General features: G+C 41.8%; 1 protein-coding gene across 1 annotated transcript in view; it reads left to right on the top strand.

Moving 5' to 3' along the window:
• LOC139406520 (CUGBP Elav-like family member 5) overlaps positions 1–13,694 on the top strand; it is a 372,414-nt gene that overhangs the window by 343,484 nt on the left and 15,236 nt on the right. The gene's annotated exons all lie outside the window — the stretch shown is intronic.

The raw sequence follows: 13,694 nt of genomic DNA, 5'->3' as shown, positions 1-13,694 counted from the left end.
TGGAGGAGGCTGGAGAGGGGCTATTTGTCAAATATTTACAGTGACATTTTTAGTGCAAAGTGGGCACTTTTTTACACATGGATAATCAATCCAAGAAAGTGATTAAAAGTGTTGATAATACAGGACAGAATTACACTGCATTGTGTGTGTTGTGTTTGACTGCAGTATAATACCACTGTGATGAAAGACCAAGAGACAGGACCACCGCATGTACTTTATATGCACATATTGTATGGACTATGTGTGCAGTAAATACATAATACCGATTTGAAATATACAAAAGTGCATAGTTAATGCCAGGATATATAGAAATATATTATTTCATATAAATGTAAACTTCTCAAAGAGCCTCATGATATTGCATCACCTTGTACGAGAGAGCAATTCTGTATGACATTCATAACCAAAACAGGCCTTTGTGTGTGTGTGTGGGGGGGGGGGGTTGAGTCACTGATGTATCAATCCACAATGCAAGGAGCTTAATGAATGGGCCTGTGGTATTGAAAAGAGCTCACCATGGTGTGTGTTCTGGAACCCTGGTGTGTGTTCTGGAACCCTGGTGTGTGTTCTAGAATTGGACACTCTTCAGTGTAAACTACAGTCTGCTGATGACCTTATTATTGAATCCAATGCATTATTAATCCCAGCAAGAACGCATGGCTTTTCTTGAAATTCCAAAGACTACAATAAATATGAAATACATGTTTATTTAATTAATGAATTCATTCATTGGCGTTTGTGCCTGGTGTATGTATGCATGTATGCAGCAGCAGACTGGTGTATGTATGTATGCAGCGGCAGACTGGTGTATGTATGCAGCAGCAGACTGGTGTATGTATGCAGCAGCAGACTGGTGTATGTATGCAGCGGCAGACTGGTGTATGTATGCAGCGGCAGACTGGTGTATGTATGCAGCAGACTGGTGTATGTATGCAGCGGCAGACTGGTGTATGTATGCAGCAGACTGGTGTATGTATGCAGCAGCAGACTGGTGTATGTATGCAGCGGAAGACTGGTGTATGTATGCAGCAGCAGACTGGTGTATGTATGCAGCAGACTGGTGTATGTATGTATGCAGCAGACAGGTGTATGTATGTATGCAGCAGACTGGTGTATGTATGTAGCGGCAGACTGGTGTATGTATGCAGCAGCAGACTGGTGTATGTATGTATGCAGCAGACTGGTGTATGTATGTATGCAGCAGACTGGTGTATGTATGCAGCAGACTGGTGTATGTATGCAGCGGCAGACTGGTGTATGTATGCAGCAGACTGGTGTATGTATGCAGCAGCAGACTGGTGTATGTATGCAGCGGAAGACTGGTGTATGTATGCAGCAGCAGACTGGTGTATGTATGCAGCAGACTGGTGTATGTATGTATGCAGCAGACAGGTGTATGTATGTATGCAGCAGACTGGTGTATGTATGTAGCGGCAGACTGGTGTATGTATGCAGCAGCAGACTGGTGTATGTATGTATGCAGCAGACTGGTGTATGTATGTATGCAGCAGACTGGTGTATGTATGCAGCAGACTGGTGTATGTATGCAGCAGCAGACTGGTGTATGTATGCAGCGGCAGACTGGTGTATGTATGCATCTGCAGACTGGTGTATGTATGCAGCAGCAGACTGGTGTATGTATGCAGCAGCAGACTGGTGTATGTATGCAGCGGCAGACTGGTGTATGTATGCAGCGGCAGACTGGTGTATGTATGCAGCAGACTGGTGTATGTATGTATGCAGCAGACTGGTGTATGTATGCAGCGGCAGACTGGTGTATGTATGCAGCAGACTGGTGTATGTATGCAGCAGCAGACTGGTGTATGTATGCAGCAGCAGACTGGTGTATGTATGCAGCAGCAGACTGGTGTATGTATGCAGCAGCAGACTGGTGTATGTATGCAGCGGCAGACTGGTGTATGTATGCAGCAGCAGACTGGTGTATGTATGCAGCAGACTGGTGTATGTATGCAGCAGCAGACTGGTGTATGTATGCAGCAGACTGGTGTATGTATGTATGCAGCGGCAGACTGGTGTATGTATGCAGCAGCAGACTGGTGTATGTATGTATGCAGCAGCAGACTGGTGTATGTATGCAGCGGCAGACTGGTGTATGTATGCAGCAGACTGGTGTATATGTATGTATGCAGCAGCAGACTGGTGTATGTATGCAGCAGCAGACTCTTGTATGTATGCAGCGGCAGACTGGTGTATGTATGCAGCGGCAGACTGGTGTATGTATGCAGCAGCAGACTGGTGTATGTATGCAGCGGCAGACTGGTGTATGTATGCAGCAGCAGACTGGTGTATGTATGCAGCAGCAGACTGGTGTATGTATGCAGCGGCAGACTGGTGTATGTATGCAGCGGCAGACTGGTGTATGTATGTATGCAGCAGACTGGTGTATGTATGCAGCGGCAGACTGGTGTATGTATGCAGCAGCAGACTGGTGTATGTATGTATGCAGCAGACTGGTGTATGTATGCAGCAGACTGGTGTATGTATGCAGCAGCAGACTGGTGTATGTATGCAGCGGCAGACTGGTGTATGTATGCAGCGGCAGACTGGTGTATGTATGCAGCAGCAGACTGGTGTATGTATGCAGCAGCAGACTGGTGTATGTATGTATGCAGCAGACTGGTGTATGTATGCAGCAGACTGGTGTATGTATGCAGCAGCAGACTGGTGTATGTATGCAGCGGCAGACTGGTGTATGTATGCAGCGGCAGACTGGTGTATGTATGCAGCAGCAGACTGGTGTATGTATGCAGCGGCAGACTGGTGTATGTATGCAGCAGCAGACTGGTGTATGTATGCAGCAGCAGACTGGTGTATGTATGCAGCGGCAGACTGGTGTATGTATGCAGCAGCAGACTGGTGTATGTATGTATGCAGCAGACTGGTGTATGTATGCAGCAGACTGGTGTATGTATGCAGCAGCAGACTGGTGTATGTATGCAGCGGCAGACTGGTGTATGTATGCAGCGGCAGACTGGTGTATGTATGCAGCAGCAGACTGGTGTATGTATGCAGCAGCAGACTGGTGTATGTATGCAGCAGCAGACTGGTGTATGTATGCAGCGGCAGACTGGTGTATGTATGCAGCGGCAGACTGGTGTATGTATGCAGCAGACTGGTGTATGTATGCAGCAGCAGACTGGTGTATGTATGCAGCAGCCTCCCCTTTTACATGTCGACCAGCCCATTACTTATTTAGAGTTCATTGAAGGAACACATGACATTACTGGCAAGGCTATCTGTTTAAGGGGGCTGAGAGTTTTTACAGCCATTCAGAGACTTTGGGACTGATGCTCTAAATAAGTGGAATAATTCATTGTAATGTCAAAGACATGCTTTCATATTCTTTAGTGATGCTGACCCTCTGGGAGTGGTTTAAATGTATGCATCAAGTTGGTCTCATGGACTCTCAATGTCTTGATTCCATGCATTGCCACTATACTTAGATATGTCCCACAATTCAACTGTTCCAAATATGCGGCCTAGACATCAACTATAAAAAAGTGTGAGCCTCTCTCTTGATAACCTTAGCCTAAATCTCTCTTTAAGAACTGGAGATGTGCATAACATATCAGGTGCCTCACTAAATCCCACAATGCCGTGCCTGCATTTCCATAGACCACAAACAGTGCCGTAAAGATTACCATTCAAAGCCTGCCTGATCTTGAGGTAAACGTGGATCATTATCCTCTTTTGTAATGATCTGAATCACCTCTGCGCCCACCTACCTATCATTGTGCCATAAAAACACAACAACATCAATAAAGCTTGTGTAGGACAGCCCAAAAAGTTTAGAGAGCCTCAAAGGTTAAAACCTTTTACTGCTGTGGGCTAAATCAGTGTCACACAAAGTGATTATTGGTAATCTTAAACAAATTTACTTTGAAATAAAAGTATACACCTCACACACATGGTTATGGGCTTTAAAAAAGAAAACACCTGTACCATTTGTATTTGTATTTATTATGGAGGCAGCAGCTACTCTTCCTGGGGTGCAGCAAAATTAAGGAAGTTTATACAATTTTAAAAACATACATTCACAGACTGTGTGCTCTCTGTCCCCTACTCCACCACTACCACATTAATACAGTACAAAATCCGTGTACGTGTGTGTATAGTGCGTATGCTATCTTGTGTGTGTGTGTATGCATGTATCTGTGCCTATGTTTGTGTTGCTTCACAGTCCTCACTGTTCCATAAGGTGTTTTTTATCTGTTTTTTAAATCTAATTGTACTGCTTGCATCAGTTACTTCATGTGGAATAGAGTTCCATGTAGTCATGGCTCTATTTAGTACTGTGTGCCTTCCATAGTCTGTTCTGGACATGGGGACTGTGAAGAGACCTCTTGTGGCATGTCTTGTGGGGTATGCATGTGTGTCCGAGCTGTGTGTCAGTAGTTCAAACAGGCAGCTCGGTGCATTCAACATGTGCAGCTCGGTGCATTCAACCTCTCATAAATACAAGCAGTGATGAAGTCAATCTCTCCTCCACTTTGAGCCAGGAGAGATTGACATACATATATTAATATTAGCTCTCTGTGTGCATCCAAGGGCCATCCGTGCTGTTCTGTTCTGAACCAATTGCAATTCTCCTAAGAATTTTTTTTGTGGCACCTGACCACATGACAAAACAGTCGTCCAGGTGCGACAAAACTAGGGCCTGTAGGACCTGCCTTGTTGACAGTGCTATCAAGAAGGTAGAGCAGCACCTCATCATAGACATACTTTTCCCCATCTTAGCTACTGTTGTATCAATATGTTTTGACCATGACAGTTTACAATCCAGCGTAACTCCCAGCAGTTTAGTCACCTCAACTTGCTCAATTTCCACATGATTTATTAAAATATTTTGTTGAGGTTTAGGGTTTAGTGAATTATTTGTACCAAATACAATGCTTTTAGTTTTAGAAATACAGTGCCTTGCGAAAGTATTCGGCCCCCTTGAACTTTGCGACCTTTTGCCACATTTCAGGCTTCAAACATAAAGATATAAAACTGTATTTTTTGTGAAGAATCAACAACAAGTGGGACACAATCATGAAGTGGAACGACATTTATTGGATATTTCAAACTTTTTTAACAAATCAAAAACTGAAAAATTGTGCGTGCAAAATTATTTTACTTTTACTTTACTTTCAGTGCAGCAAACTCTCTCCAGAAGTTCAGTGAGGATCTCTGAATGATCCAATGTTGACCTAAATGACTAATGATGATAAATACAATCCACCTGTGTGTAATCAAGTCTCCGTATAAATGCACCTGCACTGTGATAGTCTCAGAGGTCCGTTAAAAGCGCAGAGAGCATCATGAAGAACAAGGAACACACCAGGCAGGTCCGAGATACTGTTGTGAAGAAGTTTAAAGCCGGATTTGGATACAAAAAGATTTCCCAAGCTTTAAACATCCCAAGGAGCACTGTGCAAGCGATAATATTGAAATGGAAGGAGTATCAGACCACTGCAAATCTACCAAGACCTGGCCGTCCCTCTAAACTTTCAGCTCATACAAGGAGAAGACTGATCAGAGATGCAGCCAAGAGGCCCATGATCACTCTGGATGAACTGCAGAGATCTACAGCTGAGGTGGGAGACTCTGTCCATAGGACAACAATCAGTCATATATTGCACAAATCTGGCCTTTATGGAAGAGTGGCAAGAAGAAAGCCATTTCTTAAAGATATCCATAAAAAGTGTCGTTTCAAGTTTGCCACAAGCCACCTGGGAGACACACCAAACATGTGGAAGAAGGTGCTCTGGTCAGATGAAACCAAAATTGAACTTTTTGGCAACAATGCAAAACGTTATGTTTGGCGTAAAAGCAACACCGCTCATCACCCTGAACACACCATCCCCACTGTCAAACATGGTGGTGGCAGCATCATGGTTTGGGCCTCCTTTTCTTCAGCAGGGACAGGGAAGATGGTTAAAATTGATGGGAAGATGGATGGAGCCAAATACAGGACCATTCTGGAAGAAAACCTGATGGAGTCTGCAAAAGACCTGAGACTGGGACGGAGATTTGTCTTCCAACAAGACAATGATCCAAAACATAAAGCAAAATCTACAATGGAATGGTTCAAAAATAAACATATCCAGGTGTTAGAATGGCCAAGTCAAAGTCCAGACCTGAATCCAATCGAGAATCTGTGGAAAGAACTGAAAACTGCTGTTCACAAATGCTCTCCATCCAACCTCACTGAGCTCGAGCTGTTTTGCAAGGAGGAATGAGAAAAAATTTCAGTCTCTCGATGTGCAAAACTGATAGAGACATACCCCAAGCGACTTACAGCTGTAATCGCAGCAAAAGGTGGCGCTACAAAGTATTAACTTAAGGGGCTGAATAATTTTGCACGCCCAATTTTTCAGTTTTTGATTTGTTAAAAAAGTTTGAAATATCCAATAAATGTCGTTCCACTTCATGATTGTGTCCCACTTGTTGTTGATTCTTCACAAAAAAATACAGTTTTATATCTTTATGTTTGAAGCCTGAAATGTGGCAAAAGGTCGCAAAGTTCAAGGGGGCCGAATACTTTCGCAAGGCACTGTATTTAGGACTAACTAATTCCTTGCCACCCACTCTGAAATTAACTGCAACTCTTTGTTAAGTGTTGCAGTCATTTCAGTCGCTGTAGTAGCTGACATGTATAGTGTTGAGCCAGTGGCATGTCATTAGTAAAGATTGAAAAACGTAATGGGCCTAGACAGCTACCCTGGGGAATTCCTGATTCTACCTGGATTATGTTGGAAAGTCTTCCATTAAAGAACACCTTCTGTGTTCTGTTAGACAGGTAACTCTTCATCCACGATATGGCAGGGTGTGTAAAGCCATAACACAAGTTTTGCCAGCAGCTGACTATGATCGATAATGTCAAAGGCCGCACTCAAGTGTAACAAAACAGCCGCCACAATTTATTTATCATCAATTTCTCTCTGCCAATCATCAGTCATTTGTGTAAGTGCTGTGCTTGTTCTCTATAAGCATACTGAAAGTTTGTTGTCAATTTGTTTACTGTAAAATAGTATTGTATCTGGTCAAACACCATTTTTTCCAGAGGTTTACTAAGGGTTGGTGACTGGCTGATTGGTCAGCTATTTATGCCAGTAAAGGGGGCTTTACTATTCTTAGGTAGCAGAATGACTTTTGCTTCCCTCCAAGCCTGAGGGGACACACTTTCTAGTCTTAAATTGAAGATGTGGCAAATAGGAGTGGCAATATCGAATGCTATTATCCTGAGTTATTTTCCATCCATGTTGTCAGACCCCGGTGGCTTGTCATTGTTGATAGACAACAATATTTTTTTCCCCTCTTCCACAGTAACTTTACGGAATTTAAAATGACAAATCTTGTCTTTCATAATTTGGTCAGATATACAGTGGGGCAAAAAAGTATTTAGTCAGCCACCAATTTAGTCAGCCACCAATTTAAAAAGATTCGAGAGGCCTGTCATTTTTATTATAGGTACACTTCAACTATTAAAGACAAAATGAGAAAAAAAATCCAGAAAATCACATTGTAGGATTTTTAATGAATTTATTTGCAAATTATGGTGGAAAATAAGTATTTGGTCACCTACAAACAAGCAAGATTTCTGGCTCTCACAGACCTATAACTTCTTCTTTAAGAGGCTCCTCTGTCCTCCACTCGCTACCTGTATTAATGGCACCTGTTTGAACTTGTCCACAACCTCAAACAGTCACACTCCAAACTCCACTATGGCCAAGACCAAAGAGCTGTCAAAGGACACCAGAAACAAAATTGTAGACCTGCACCAGGCTGGCAAGACTGAATCTGCAATAGGTATGCAGCTTGGTTTGAAGAAATCAACTGTGGGAGCAATTATTAGGAAATGGAAGACATACAAGACCACTGATAATCTCCCTCGATCTGGGGCTCCACGCAAGATCTCACCCCCTGGGGTCAAAATCATCACAAGAACGGTGAGCAAAAATCCCAGAACCGCACGGGGGGACCTAGTGAATGACCTGCAGAGAGCTGGGACCAAAGTAACAAAGCCTACCATCAGTAACACACTACGCCGCCAGGGACTCAAATCCTGCAGTGCCAGACGTGTCCCCCTGCTTAAGCCAGTACATGTCCAGGCCCGTCTGAAGTTTGCTAGAGAGCATTTGGATGATCCACAAGAAGATTGGGAGAATGTCATATGGTCAGATAAAACCAAAATATAACTTTTTTGGTAAAAACTCAACTCGTCATGTTTGGAGGACAAAGAATGCTGAGTTGCATCCAAAGAACACCATACCTACTGTGAAGCATGGGGGTGGAAACATCATGCTTTGGGGCTGTTTTTCTGCAAAGGGACCAGGACGACTGATCCGTGTAAAGGAAAGAATGAATGGAGCCATGTATCGTGAGATTTTGAGTGAAAACCTCCTTCCATCAGCAAGGGCATTGAAGATGAAACGTGGCTGGGTCTTTCAGCATGACAATGATCCCAAACACACCGCCCGGGCAATGAAGGAGTGGCTTCGAAAGAAGCATTTCAAGGTCCTGGAGTGGCCTAGCCAGTCTCCAGATCTCAACCCCATAGAACATCTTTGGAGAGAGTTGAAAGTCCGTGTTGCCCAGCAACAGCCCCAAAACATCACTGCTCTAGAGGAGATCTGCATGGAGGAATGGGCCAAAATACCAGCAACAGTGTGTGAAAACCTTGTGAAGACTTACATAAAACGGTTGACCTCTGTCATTGCCAACAAAGGGTATATAACAAGGTATTGAGATAAACTTTTGTTATTGACCAAATACTTATTTTCCACCATAATTTGCAAATAAATTCATTAAAAATCCTACAATGTGATTTTCTGGATTTTTTTTCTCATTTTGTCTGTCATAGTTGAAGTGTACCTATGATGAAAATTACAGGCCTCTCTCATCTTTTTAAGTGGGAGAACTTGCACAATTGGTGGCTGACTAAATACTTTTTTTCCCCACTGTACTTGGATGTATAGTGACATTTGTTGCTGTATTTGTTGCTGGCATGTTATGCCTAAGTTTGCTAGTCTTGCCAATGAAAAAAAACATTAATATCAGTTGGTTTTGTGATGAATGAACCATCTGTTTCATTGAATGTTGGAGCTGAGATTGCCTTTTTTCACAGAAATTAATTTAAGGTGCTCCAAAGCTTTTTACTATCATTCTTTATTTCATTTATCTTGGTTTCATAGTGTAGTTTCTTCTTATTTTTATTCAATTTGGTCACACGATCTCTCAATTTGCAATAAGTTTACAGCCAGACTTATTTGCCATTAATTTGGCCTCATCCCTCTCAACCATGCAATTGTTCAATTCCTCATCAATCCACAGGGATTTAACATTTTTTACAGTCATTTTCTTAACGGGTGCATGCTTATTAGCCACTGGAATAAGCTATTTCAGTTTCTGTTTGCTCCTCATTACACACCACGGACCAACAGATATTCTTTACATCAATAACATAGGAATCACTACAAAACTTATTGTATGACCTCTTATACACTATATTAGACTGAGTCTTTGGAACTTTGGTTTTCCTAGATATGGCTACTATATTGTGATCACTACATCCGATGGATCTGGATACTGCTTTCAAGCAAATTTCTGCAGCATTAGTGAAGATGTGATCAATACATGTTGATGATTTCATTCCTGTGCTGTTTGTAACTACCCTGGTAGGTTGACTGATAACCTGAACAAGGTTGTAGGCACTGGTTACCGTTTGAAGCTTTTTCTTGAGTGGGCAGCTTGATGAAAGCCAGTCAATATTTAAATATACAAATATATATATACCTCTCTGTTGCTATCACATACTTTATCAACCATTTACACTTGTTATCCAGATACTGACTGTTAGCATTTGGTGGTCTATATATGTCAGATTTAGACTTTATATATAATACCATTCAAAGGTTTGGGGTCACTTATAAATGTCCTTGTTTTCCACGAAAACATACATGAAATGAGTTGTAGTAGGAAACATAGTCATGACGTTGACAAGGTTATAAATAATGATTTTGAATTGAAATAGTGTCCTTCAAACTTTGCTTTCATCAAAGAATCCTCCATTTGCAGTAATTACAGCCTTTGGCAGACCTTTGGCATTCTAGTTCTCAATTTGTTGAGGTAATCTGAAGAGATTTCATCCCATGCTTCCTGAAGCACCTCCCACAAGTTGGAATGACTTAATAGGCACTTCCTATGTACCTTACGGTCAAGCTTCTCCATCGGGTTGAGATCCGGTGACTGTGTTGGCAACTCCATTATAGACAGAATACCAGCTGACTGCTTCTTCCCTATAAATAGTTATTGCATAGTTTGGAGCTGTGCTTTGGGTCATTGTCCTGTTGTAGGAGGAAATTGTCTCCAATTAAGCACCGTCCACAGGGCATGTCGTTGCAAAATGGAGTGATAGCCTTCCTTCTTCAAGATCCCTTTTACCCTGTACAAATCTCCCACTTTTACCACCACCAAAGCACCCCGAGAACATCACATTGCCTCCACCATGCTTGACAGAGGGCGTCAAGCAATCCTCCAGCATCTTTCCATTTTTTTCTGTGTCTCACAAATGTTCTTCTTTGTGATCAGAACACCTCAAACTTAGATTAGTCTGACCATAACACTTTTTTTTACAATCTTCCTATGTCCAGTGTCTGTGGTCTTAATCTTAATCTTTTCTTTTTATTGGCCAGTCTGAGATATTTTTCTTTGCAACTCTGCAACTCAACTCTGTTGACATTGAGACTGGTGTTTTGCAGGTATTATTTAGCTGCCAGTTGAGGTCTTGTGAGTCATCTGTTTCTCAAACTAGACACTCTAATGTACTTATCCTCTTGCTCAGCTGTGCACCAGGGCCTCCCACTCCTCTTTCTATTCTGGTTAGGGCCAGTTTGCACTGTTCTGTGAAGGGAGTAGTACACAGCGTTGTATGAGATCTTCAGTTTCTTGGCAATTTCTTGCATGGAATAGCCTTCATTTCCCAAGAATAGACTGATGAGTGTCAGAAGAAAGGTCTTTGTTTCTGTCCATTTTGAGCCCGTAATCGAACCCACAAATGCTGGTGCTCCAGATACTCAACTAGTCTAAAGAAGGCTAGTTTTATTGCTTCTTTTATCAGAACAACACTTTTCAGCTGTGCTAACATAATTGCAAAAGGGTTTTCTAATGATCAATTAGCCTTTTAAAATGATAAACTTGGATTAGCTAACACAACGTGCGATTGGAACACAGGAGTAATGGTTGCTGATAATGGGCCTATGTAGATATTCCATAAAAAATCTGCCGTTTCCAGCTACAATAGTCATTTACAACATTAACAATGTCTACACTGTATTTCTAATCAATTTGATGTTATTTTAATGGACAAAAAATGAGCTTTTCTTTCAAAACAATGACATTTCTAAGTGACCCTAACTTTTGAACGGTAGTGTACATCACAGAAGACTGAAATATAAGCAAAACTGTTTGACATAGAAACACCAGATTTTTGTTTTACGTTATTTTATATAATCTTTATTAATTATGAAAATATGAAAAATATTAATAACATTCCACCCATGAGGCCAAAGAGGTTGCTTTTGGTCATTGACTGTAGGAAAGGGCTACGGAGAGTTCTCTGAAAACAATGAACCATCCATTTGATCAACAGATGTAAAGAATTTAAGCTTGATGGCGCATAAGCAGCCGGCCAGATGGTTGACTTGATTAGAGCATGTGTCCTTACAATGATACATGATGATGCTTATTGAAAATAATGTTCAGCAGGTGCACTTCCTGAGCTACAAAAGAAATCCAAATGAAACGGTAAAGAAACATGTTCCCGATCCCCTGGGATAGATAGGGGGAGGGGTGTGAAAGGAAAATGGCAGTCAAGAGTGCTTTGTTAGGTCAATCACATGAGCAGGAAGTGTATAATCAAAGTCACATAATGTTATGTTCCAGAGCGCTGCACTACATGGGCTGAATGCATATGTTCCATGTAGGGCCCTGCCTAACCGCACTCCCATTCAATTCAGCCCTGACTGTGTCATTGATGAAAGTGGGTTTAGATTGGGGTCCAAAACATGATGCAGGACGATTCCACAGAGTGATTAATGCTACAGCTGAAGCTAATGAGCTGTTTGACATAGTGTTTGTGACCACCTGAAGGGCTCTGTGCAGAACTACACCTCAGTGGGAAAGCCTGCCTGGCTGCCTGACTGGGCTGCCTGCCTGTCTGCCTGGGCTCAGGGCTGCCTCACCTTGCGTTGCTGTGTGTCACATTATCTGTGGGATTCCAGCTCAGACAGAATCCCCCCTTTGGCACAAGCCCCATTTGTCCTCCCAGGGTTGCTGCATACAGACCACGACACTGAATCACATTTTATAAAATATCTACCATATAAAGACTCACCTTCACCATCATCTAAAATAGAGCTCATTTTTTTTAGGCTGGACTTCATCACATTACAATGGATAGGATTTTAATGTTCAGTAGCAACATTTTGTAGATTTCTTGCTAACTTAATCTATACCAAGACCGTTTTACCTTCACATTTGAACAACTAGAATTACGATTATATACGATTGCACCTAGTTTTTAAAATCAACTAAATGAAAACATCAGTTATGATGCTTATTTCTTGCTTCACTGAGAGACTGTCCTTGTGTACATAATGACTGTGGTCCTCTCCAATATGGGTCCAGTGCTCCTTGTTGATTTGATTGTATAATTAGCATAATAAATACTTATTTTGTATATGGCTGGCCTCTTTCGCAGTGCAATCATAATAGATTGTAAATCCACAATTTTCCCAAAGAATAGACTGCAATGATGTAAATGTAATTACGCTTTCATAACATAAAACCAAGTGGACTATGTAGTAGACTCACTTCATGGCATAATAACTGTAGAAAGCTGACAGATAAGACAGAGTTGTATAATTTAAGCAATCTCTTGACCCATAGCATCCTATTACCCATTCTGGAGTACAAAACAACATGTCATTATTTTGGGCCGATGCATTCAGTAAACAGGCATATGTATATTCACATGCTTGTGTGTGCTTTGCAAACACACTATGAATATGATTTTCACAATGCACGCTGGAGTATAAAATGAAACGTTTTGTTATGTATGGCACCATATGGAGAACAATCTTTGTCATGCTCAAGCTATAAAGACATGTACTGAGGCCTGCTCCTAATATGTTAGCAGTATATGAGGTATATGAGGAATATGAGGCTAAATGAAATCATGTTCTCAGTATATTCTTCACAATCCCACCTGTCCATAGCGACGTACTTATTGTATACCAAAGGTTTTGAGCAGTTTCAACCCCCAGAGATATACACTGAGTGTACAAAACATTCAGGAACACCTTCATAATATGACACCCTCCACACACACCCCTTTTGCCCTCAGAACAGCAACCATTTGTCAGGGTATGGACTCTACAGGTGTCGAAAGCGTTCCACAAGGATGCTGGCCCATGTTGACTCGTCAGCTGTCAGAGCAGCTTACCGATCTCTGCAGCTGTGCACATCCCATCTGTAAATAGCCCATCTGTACACAGCCCATCTGTAAATAGCCCATCTGTAAATAGCCCATCTGTAAATAGCCCATCTGTAAATAGCCCATCTGTAAATAGCCCATCTGTAAATAGCCCATCTGTAAATAGCCCATCTGTAAATAGCCCATCTGTAAA

The sequence above is a fragment of the Oncorhynchus clarkii genome, chromosome 4 (assembly GCF_045791955.1).
Source record: "Oncorhynchus clarkii lewisi isolate Uvic-CL-2024 chromosome 4, UVic_Ocla_1.0, whole genome shotgun sequence".
NCBI lineage: Eukaryota > Metazoa > Chordata > Actinopteri > Salmoniformes > Salmonidae > Oncorhynchus > Oncorhynchus clarkii.
This window is presented reverse-complemented; position numbering and strand designations above follow the sequence as displayed.